Here is a 9,356-nt window from a genome sequence, read left to right as displayed (position 1 = left end):
TGTGGTGATACTGCTCTGGGTAAGCCGCAGCCTGAATGACATGCTGCGGCTGTTTGGGGGCACCGAAAGGATCCATTAAGTAAAAAAACCAAGGGCGTCTGCCTCCGGGAATGCCAAGGCCAGCGTCTGCATCTTACAACGCATATTTACCAGCTTAGGCTTACTCGTATGGCCGTCCAATGGTGATCTGATGTTGGATCTTCAGACACAGTAGTGTATTACAGAAGCAAGAAGTGGGATGTCTTTTTTCTTTAGCTGCCTCCTGCGACATTTGCATCTGCTCTATGGTCTATGTCAGTGGTTCCCAAACTGTGTGCCGTGGCACCCTGTGGTGCCTCAGGATACTAGCAGGGGTGCCTTGGATTGGTGGTCCAGGATCAATTCAAACTATTTCTGGTCAAAGTAATTGACAAAACCAGTGCTTGTAGCTGCCAATTATAAAATATAAGGACAAACAGAAGCAAATATTGGGGGTAATTCCAAGTTGATCGCAGCAGGATTTTTGATAGCAATTGGGCAAAACCATGTGCACTGCAGGGGGGGCAGATATAACATTTGCAGAGAGAGTTAGATTTGGGTGGGTTATTTTATTTCTGTGCAGGGTAAATACTGTCTGATTTATTTTTACACTGCAAATTAGATTGCAGATTGAACACACCCCACCCAAATCTAACTCTCTCTGCACATGTTATATCTGCCTCCCCTGCAGTGCACATGGGTGGTCATTCCGAGTTGTTCGCTCGGTAATTTTCTTCGCATCGCAGCGATTTTCCGCTAATTGCGCATGCGCAATGTTCGCACTGCGACTGCGCCAAGTAAATTTGCTAAGAAGTTTGGTATTTTACTCACGGCATTACGAGGTTTTTTCTTCGTTCTGGTGATCGTAATGTGATTGACAGGAAGTGGGTGTTTCTGGGCGGAAACTGGCCGTTTTATGGGAGTGTGTGAAAAAACGCTGGTGTTTCTGGGAAAAACGCGGGAGTGGCTGGAGAAACGGAGGAGTGTCTGGGCGAACGCTGGGTGTGTTTGTGACGTCAAACCAGGAACGAAACTGACTGAACTGATCGCAGTGGCAGAGTAAGTCTCGAGCTACTCAGAAACTGCTAAGAAATTTCTATTCGCAATTTTGAGAATCTTTCGTTCGCAATTCTGCTAAGCTAAGATTCACTCCCAGTAGGCGGCGGCTTAGCGTGAGCAATGCTGCTAAAAGCAGCTTGCGAGCGAACAACTCGGAATGAGGGCCATGGTTTTGCCCAATTGCTAACAAAAATCCTGCTGCGATCAACTTGGAATTACCCCCATTGTCCGGCACCACACAAAAGAAACTAAGGATGACACATAAACATAAATTTCCTATTGTTTTCTAAAATTCTCAGTAAGAAACTTTTGGCCTAGGGGTGCTGTGAAAAAATTCTGATACTCTAGGGCGCCATGATTCAAAAAGGTTTGGGAACCACTGGTCTATGTCCATCTCTTAACCAGGCCCTCAGGGGGTACTGTAATTCAGAGTTGATCGCAGCAGCAAATTTGTTAGCAATTGGGCAAAACCATGGTGGTCATTCCGAGTTGTTCGCTCGCTGCTAATTTTAGCAGAATTGCTAATAGGCTAAAATCCGGCAGTTCTGCGCATGCGTATGCACCCCTGCGCACGCGCTAAGCAATTTCACACAAAACTATGCTATTTTACTCACGGGCGAACAAAGCTTTTCAGTCTCTCTGTTGATCGGAGAATGATTGACAGGAAGTTGGTGTTTCTGGGTGGTAACTGAGCGTTTTCTGGGAGTGTGCTAAAAAACGCAGGCGTGCCAGCAGAAAACGCAGGAGTGGCTGGAGAAACGGGGGAGTGGCTGGCCGGACGCTGGGCGTTTGTGACGTCAAACCAGGAACTAAACGGACTGAGGTGATCGCAATCTGTGAGTAGGTCTGGAGCTACTCAGAAACTGCAAGGAAATACTTAATAGCAGAATTGCTAATCTTTCGTTAGCAATTCTGCTATGCTAAGATACACTCCCAGAGGGCGGCGGCTTTGCGTTTGCAATTCTGCTAAAAGTAGCTAGCGAGCGAACAACTCGGAATGACCACCCATGTGCACTGCAGGGGAGGCAGATGTAACATGTGCAGAGAGAGTTAGATTTGGGTGGGTTATATTGTTTCTGGGCAGGGTAAAAGCTGGCTGCTTTATTTTTACACTGCAATTTAGACTTCAGTTTGAACACACCCCACCCAAATCTAACTCTCTGTGCACATGTTATATCTGCCCCCCCCCCCCCCTGCAGTGCACATGGTTTTGCCCAACTGGTAAAAAATTTCAACGAAAAAAAAATATATCCTCCAATTTAATGATTCCCTTCCCACCTTACAACAGATAATGACGATGGCTTCATATTGTGTTTTTCACACACTTATTAAAGTTATAGGGGTATATGCAATTGCAATCGAATTCAGGCTGGAATTCGACGGTTTTTTAATTCGACACAATTCGACAGACACCCTCCCGCCGGGACCCGAATTCGACATATTCAATAAAAAACGGATTTGACAATCCCGCTGTCGAAAAACGGACCAATTGACAGATAGTGTGCGTCCTGGATTAGACTTCATGAATGGCACAAAATTGTTTAAAAAACCCTGAAAAAAAATGCGTGGGGTCCCCCCTCCTAAGCATAACCAGCCTCGGGCTCTTTGAGCCGGTCCTGGTTGTAAAAATACGGGGAAAAAATTGACAGGGGATCCCCCGTATTTTAACAACCAGCACCGGGCTCTGCGTCCGGTCCTGGTGCAAAAAATACAGGGGACTAAAGACGTAGGGGTCCCCAGTATTTTTAACACCAGCACCGGGCTCCACTAGCTGGAGAGATAATGCCACAGCCGGGGGACACTTTTATACCGGTCCCTGCGGTCGTAGCATTAAATCCCCAACTAGTCACCCCTGGCCGGGATACCCTAAATCAAGGGGTAAATCAAGGGGTCCCCCCCCCTCAGCCACCCAAGGGCCAGGGGTGCCCGAGGCTGTCCCCACCATCCAAGGGCTGCGGATGGGAGGCTGATAGCCTTGTGTCAAAATAAAGTGGACCGAGTCGGCGTGTGAACATAGGTATGTGTGTGTCGGCGTGCATGTATGTAATAAAGTTTTACTTTCACGGTGTGCGTGTACTGTTTTTATTTGGGTATTTTTTTTGCAGTAGAACTACAGGTACCAGCGGGCCCGTTCCCCCCCCCCCCCCCCCGCATGCTGGTACTTGTGGTTCTCCAAGTACCAGCTTGCGGGGGAGGCTTGCTGGGACTTGTAGTTCTGCTACAAAAAACAATACTCTTTATTTTGTCACTTGGCTATCAGCCTCCCATCCGCAGCCCTTGGATGGGGGGGGGACAGCCTCTGGCTTCACCCCTGGCCCTTGGGTGGCTGGAGGGGGGGGGGGACCCCTTGATTTAAGGGGTCCCCACTCCTCCAGGGTACCCCGGCCAGGGGTGACTAGTTGGGGATTTAATGCAACAGCCGCAGGGACTGGTATAAAAGTGTCCCCCGGCTGTGGCATTATCTCTCCAGCTAGTGGAGCCCGGTGCTGGTGTGAAAAATACGGGGGACCCCTACGTCTTTTGTCCCCCGTATTTTTTGCACCAGGACCAGACGCAGAGCCCGGTGCTGGTTGTTAAAATACGGGGGATCCCCTGTCATTTCCCCCCCTTCCCCATATTTTTACAACCAGAACCGGCTCAAAGAGCCCGAGGCTGGTTATGCTTAGGAGGGGGGACCCCACGCATTTTTTTTCTCGATTTTTATTTATTAGCATTTATTTATTAGCAGTTTCTTATATAGCGCAGCATATTCCGTTGCGCTTTACAATTAGAACAACAGTTATAGAACAAAACAGGGCAAAGACAGACATAGCGGTAGGATGGCCCTGCTCGCAAGCTTACAATCTATAGGGAAATAGGTATTGATACACAAGGATAGATGCAACCTGTTACATGTTTCCCCAGATTGCTAGGTTCAACTTCTTAGTGGGTTGTATGATATGATCACCCAGCAATGTTGGAAGACAAAATGTGAAGTTATGGGGACTGTGCAGAGGGAATGTAACTGGATAGGGAAGCATTGAAGGTTATGTGTGTGGGCAGAGCCGGATTAAGGGGAGGGGTCCCGGGGATACGTACCCCGGGCCCCCCTTTCCAAAAGGGCCCCCTGCCACACCACAGATCGGATCTCTCTTCAATCCAATCTGCGGTGCTGCGCTCACGAGTACCGGCTCCCCGCTGACCTGTCAAACATGCTCCCTGCTGCCCTGTCCCTCCTCCTTCTTCAGTGCAGCGTGCGGCGCGCCAACGATTTTTAATCCATTCCCACCCCTTCCCACTGAAAAACATGCTCTGATCTCTCCATATTATTTTAGTCAGTAAAAAAAATAAAAAAATTTAAACCTACCGGTAAATCTTTTTCTCGTAGTCCGTAGAGGATGCTGGGGACTCCGTAAGGACCATGGGGATAGACGGGCTCCGCAGGAGACATGGGCACTTTAAAAAAGACTTTGGATCTGGGTGTGCACTGGCTCCTCCCTCTATGCCCCTCCTCCAGACCTCAGTTAGAGAAACTGTGCCCAGAGGAGACGGACAGTACGAGGAAAGGATTTTAGTTAATCCAAGGGCAAGATTCATACCAGCCCACACCAATCACACCGTATAACTTGTGATACACTATCTAGTTAATAGTATGAAAGAACAACATAGCATCGGTCCAAAACCGATGAAACTATAACATAACCCTTATGTAAGCAAAAACTATATACAAGTCTTGCAGAAGTAGTCCGCAACTTGGGACGGGCGCCCAGCATCCTCTACGGACTACGAGAAAAAGATTTACCGGTAGGTTTAAAATCTTATTTTTCCATCACTTGAACATAAAGCTTACTGTATTTAAATGTATATAACGTCCTAGAGGATGCTGGGGACTCCGTAAGGACCATGGGGAGAGTGCGGATGACTCTGCAGCACCGATTGAGCAAACAGGAGGTCCTCCTCAGCCAGGGTATCAAACTTATAGAACTTTGCAAAGGTGTTTGACCCCAACCAAGTAGCAGCTCGGCACAGCTGTAGTGCCGAGACCCCTCGGGCAGCCGCCCAAGAAGAGCCCACCTTCCTAGTGGAATGTGCCTTAACCGATTTTGGCCGTAGAATGCACCTGCTGAATCGTGTTACAGATCCAGCGAGCAATAGTCTGCTTTGAAGCGGGAGCGCCAACCTTGTTGGCTGCATACAGGACAAACAGTGCTTCTGTCTTCCTGACTCTAGCCGTTCTGGCCACGCAAATTTTAAAAGCCCTGACCACATCAAGGGACTCGGAATCCTCCAAGTCACGCGTAGCCACAGGCAGGACAATAGGTTGGTTCATATGAAAGCATGAGACCACTTTAGGAAGGAATTGAGGACGAGTCCGCAATTCCGCCCTATCCATATGAAAAACCAGATAGGGGCTTTTATGTGATAAAGCCGCTAATTCCGAAACTCGCCTAGCCGAAGCTAAGGCTAACAACATGACCACTTTCCAAGTGAGATATTTTAACTCCACCATTTTGAGTGGTTCAAACCAATGTGACTTAAGGAAACTTAACACCACATTAAGGTCCCAAGGCGCCACCGGAGGTACAAAAGGAGGCTGAATATGCAGTACTTCCTTCACAAACGTCTGTACTTCGGGAAGAGAGGCCAATTCCTTTTGAAAGAAAATGGATAAGGACGAAATCTGAACCTTAATAGATCCTAATTTTAGGCCCAAATTCACTCCAGTTTGTAGAAAGTGAAGGAAGCGGCCCAGATGGAATTCCTCCGTAGGAGCATTCCTGGCCTCACACCAAGAAACATATTTTCGCCATATTCGGTGATAATGTTTCGATGTCACGTCCTTCCTAGCCTTTATTAGTGTAGGAATGACCTCATCCGGAATACCTTTTTCCGCTAGGATCTGGCGTTCAACCGCCATGCCGTCAAACGCAGCCGCGGTAAGTCTTGGAACAGACAGGGCCCCTGCTGCAGCAGGTCCTGTCTTAGAGGAAGAGGCCACGGATCTTCTGTGAGCATCTCCTGCAGATCCGGATACCAGGTTCTTCGTGGCCAATCTGGAACAATGAGGATTGTTCTCACTCCTCTTTGTCTTATTATTCTCAACACCTTGGGTATGAGAGGAAGAGGAGGAAATACATAGACCGACCGGAACACCCACGGTGTCACCAGGGCGTCCACAGCTACCGCCTGAGGGTCTCTTGACCTGGCGCAATACATTTTTAGCTTTTTGTTGAGACGGGATGCCATCATGTCTATTTTTGGCAGTCCCCACCGACTTGCAATCTGCGCAAAGACTTCCTGATGAAGTCCCCACTCTCCCGGATGCAGATCGTGTCTGCTTAGGAAGTCTGCTTCCCAGTTGTCCACTCCCGGAATGAACACTGCTGACGGTGCGCTTACATGATTTTCCGCCCAGCGAAGAATCCTGGTGGCTTCCGCCACTGCCACTCTGCTCCTTGTGCCGCCTTGGCGGTTGACATGAGCTACTGCGGTGACATTGTCTGACTGGATCAGAACTGGTTTGTCGCGAAGTAATGCCTCCGCTTGATGTAGGGCGTTGTATATGGCCCTCAACTCCAGGACGTTGATGTGGAGACAAGTCTCTAGACCTGGCCAAAGACCTTGGAGATTTCTTCCCTGTGTGACTGCTCCCCAACCTCGGAGGCTTGCGTCCGTGGTCACCAGGATCCAGTCCTGAAGGCCGAACCTGCGGCCCTCTAGGAGGTGAGCACCCTGCAGCCACCACAGGAGAGATACCCTGGCTCTGGGGGACAGGGTGATCCGCTGATGAATTTGTAGATGTGACCCAGACCACTTGTCCAGTAGGTCCCATTGGAAGGTCCTCGCATGGAACCTGCCGAAGGGAATGGCTTCGTATGATGCCACCATCTTCCCCAGGACTCGAGTGCAGTGATGCACTGACACCTGTTTTGGCTTCAACAGGTTCCTGACCAGAGTCATGAGTTCCTGAGCTTATTCCGTCAGAAGAAAAACCCTTTTCTGGTCTGTGTCCAGAATCATGCCCAAGAAGGTCAGACGAGTCGTAGGAACCAGCTGCGACTTCGGGATATTGAGAATCCATCCGTGTTGCTGTAACACCTTCAATGAAAGTGACACGCTGTTCAGTAATGTCTCTCGAGATCTCGCTTTTTTTATGAGATCATCCAAGTATGGGATAATTGTGACACCTTGCTTGCGCAGGAGCACCATCATTTCCGCCATTACCTTGGTGAAAATCCTCGGGGCCGTGGAAAGACCAAACGGCAACGTCTGAAATTGGTAATGACAATCCTGTACCGCAAATCTCAGGTACGCCTGATGAGGTGGATATATTGGAACATGAAGGTACGCATCCTTTATGTCTAGGGATACCATAAAATCCCCCCCTTCCAGGCTGGCGATGACCGCTCTGAGTGATTCCATCTTGAACTTGAACCTTTTCAAGTATAGGTTCAGGGATTTTAAATTTAGAATGGGTCTGACCGAACCGTCCGGTTTCGGGACCACAAACAGGGTTGAGTAATATCCCCTCCCTTGTTGTAGTAGGGGAACCTTGACCACCACCTGTTGCAGATACAATTTTTGAATCGCATTTAACACTAACTCCCTCTCTGAAGGAGAAGCTGGCAGGGCCGATTTGAAAAACCGGCGAGGGGGCACCTCCTCGAATTCCAGCTTGTATCCCTGAGAAACAATTTCTATTGCCCAGGGATCCACCTGTGAGTGAACCCAGATGTGGCTGAAAAGTCGAAGACGTGCCCCCACTGGAGCGGACTCCCTCAGGGGAGCCCCAGCGTCATGCGGTGGATTTTGCAGAGGCCGGGGAGGACTTCTGTTCCTGGGAACTAGCTGTGTTGTGCAGCTTTTTTCCTCTGCCCTTACCTCTGGCAAGAAAAGACAATCCACGTACTCTTTTGCTTTTATTTGAACGAAAGGACTGCATTTGATGAGGCGCTTTCTTAGGCTGTGAGGGAACATAAGGCAAAAAATTCGATTTACCTGCCGTAGCTGTGGAGACGAGGTCAGAGAGGCCTTCTCCAAATAATTCCTCACCTTTGTAAGGTAAAAACTCCATATGCTTTGAGTCGGCATCGCCCGTCCACTGTCGGGTCCATAAGACTCGCCTAGCAGAAACAGACATAGCGTTTATTCTGGAATTCAGTAAACAAATGTTTCTTTGAGCATCCCTCATATATAACAGCATCTTTTATATGCCCTAGGGTCATTAAAATGGTATCCTTATCTAGGGTCTCAATATCCGCTGATAAGGAATCTGTCCATGCTGCTACAGCACTACAAACCCAGGCCGACGCAATTGCCGGTCTGAGTATTGTACCAGAATGTGTGTAAATGGACTTAATGGTAACCTCCTGCTTGCGGTCAGCAGGATCCTTGAGGGTAGCCGTATCTTGGGATGGCAGCGCTATCTTTTTTGATAAGCGTGTCAATGCTATGTCCACCCTATGGGAGGATTCCCACCGTATTCTGTCCTTTTGCGGGAAAGGCTACGCCATAAGAATCCTTTTGGGAACCTACAGTCTTTTGTCTGGGGTTTTCCCAAGCCTTTTCGCATAATTCGTTCAGCTCATGTGAAGATGGAAAGGTGACCTCAGGCTTTTTCCCTTTATACATGTGTACCCTCATTCCTGTGATATGCAAAACCTCTTTTATTGCAATAATCATATATCGAATACATTTAGCCACTTTTGGCTGTAATTTTTTTGTCATCATCGTAGTCGACACTGGAGTCTGAATCCGTGTCGACATCTGTGTCAACTATTTGGGATAGTGTGCGCTTCTGAGACCCCGAAGGTCCCGGCGACATTGGGACAGACATGGTTTGACTTCCTGACTGTTCCCTAGCCTCAGCTTTGTCTAATCTCTTGTGCAATAAATTTACATTAGCACTTAAGATATTCCACATATCCATCCAGTCAGGTATCGGCGCTGCCGACGGAGACCTTATATTAATACACTCCCCCTCCTCCTTAGGTGAGCTTTCAACCTCATACATGTCGACACACGCATACCGACACACCACACACACAGGGAAGCTCTTTTCTGAAGACAGGTTCCCCACCAGGCCCTTTGGAGAGACAGAGTATGCCAGCACACACCTCAGCGATATATGACCCAGGAAAAAACTCAATGTTTACCCAGTAGCGCTGTTATGAATGTATATGCGCCAATTATGTGCCCCCCCCCTCTTGAAAAACCCACTGTTACCGTCAGTAAGCAGGGGAGAGTCCGGGGAGCTTCCTCTCAGCGCTGTGCTGTGGAGAAAATGGCGCTGGTGAGTG

This window comes from Pseudophryne corroboree, chromosome 8, assembly GCF_028390025.1.
Source record: "Pseudophryne corroboree isolate aPseCor3 chromosome 8, aPseCor3.hap2, whole genome shotgun sequence".
NCBI lineage: Eukaryota > Metazoa > Chordata > Amphibia > Anura > Myobatrachidae > Pseudophryne > Pseudophryne corroboree.
The sequence above is the reverse complement of the archived record's forward strand: the minus strand, read 5'-3'. Positions refer to the sequence as shown.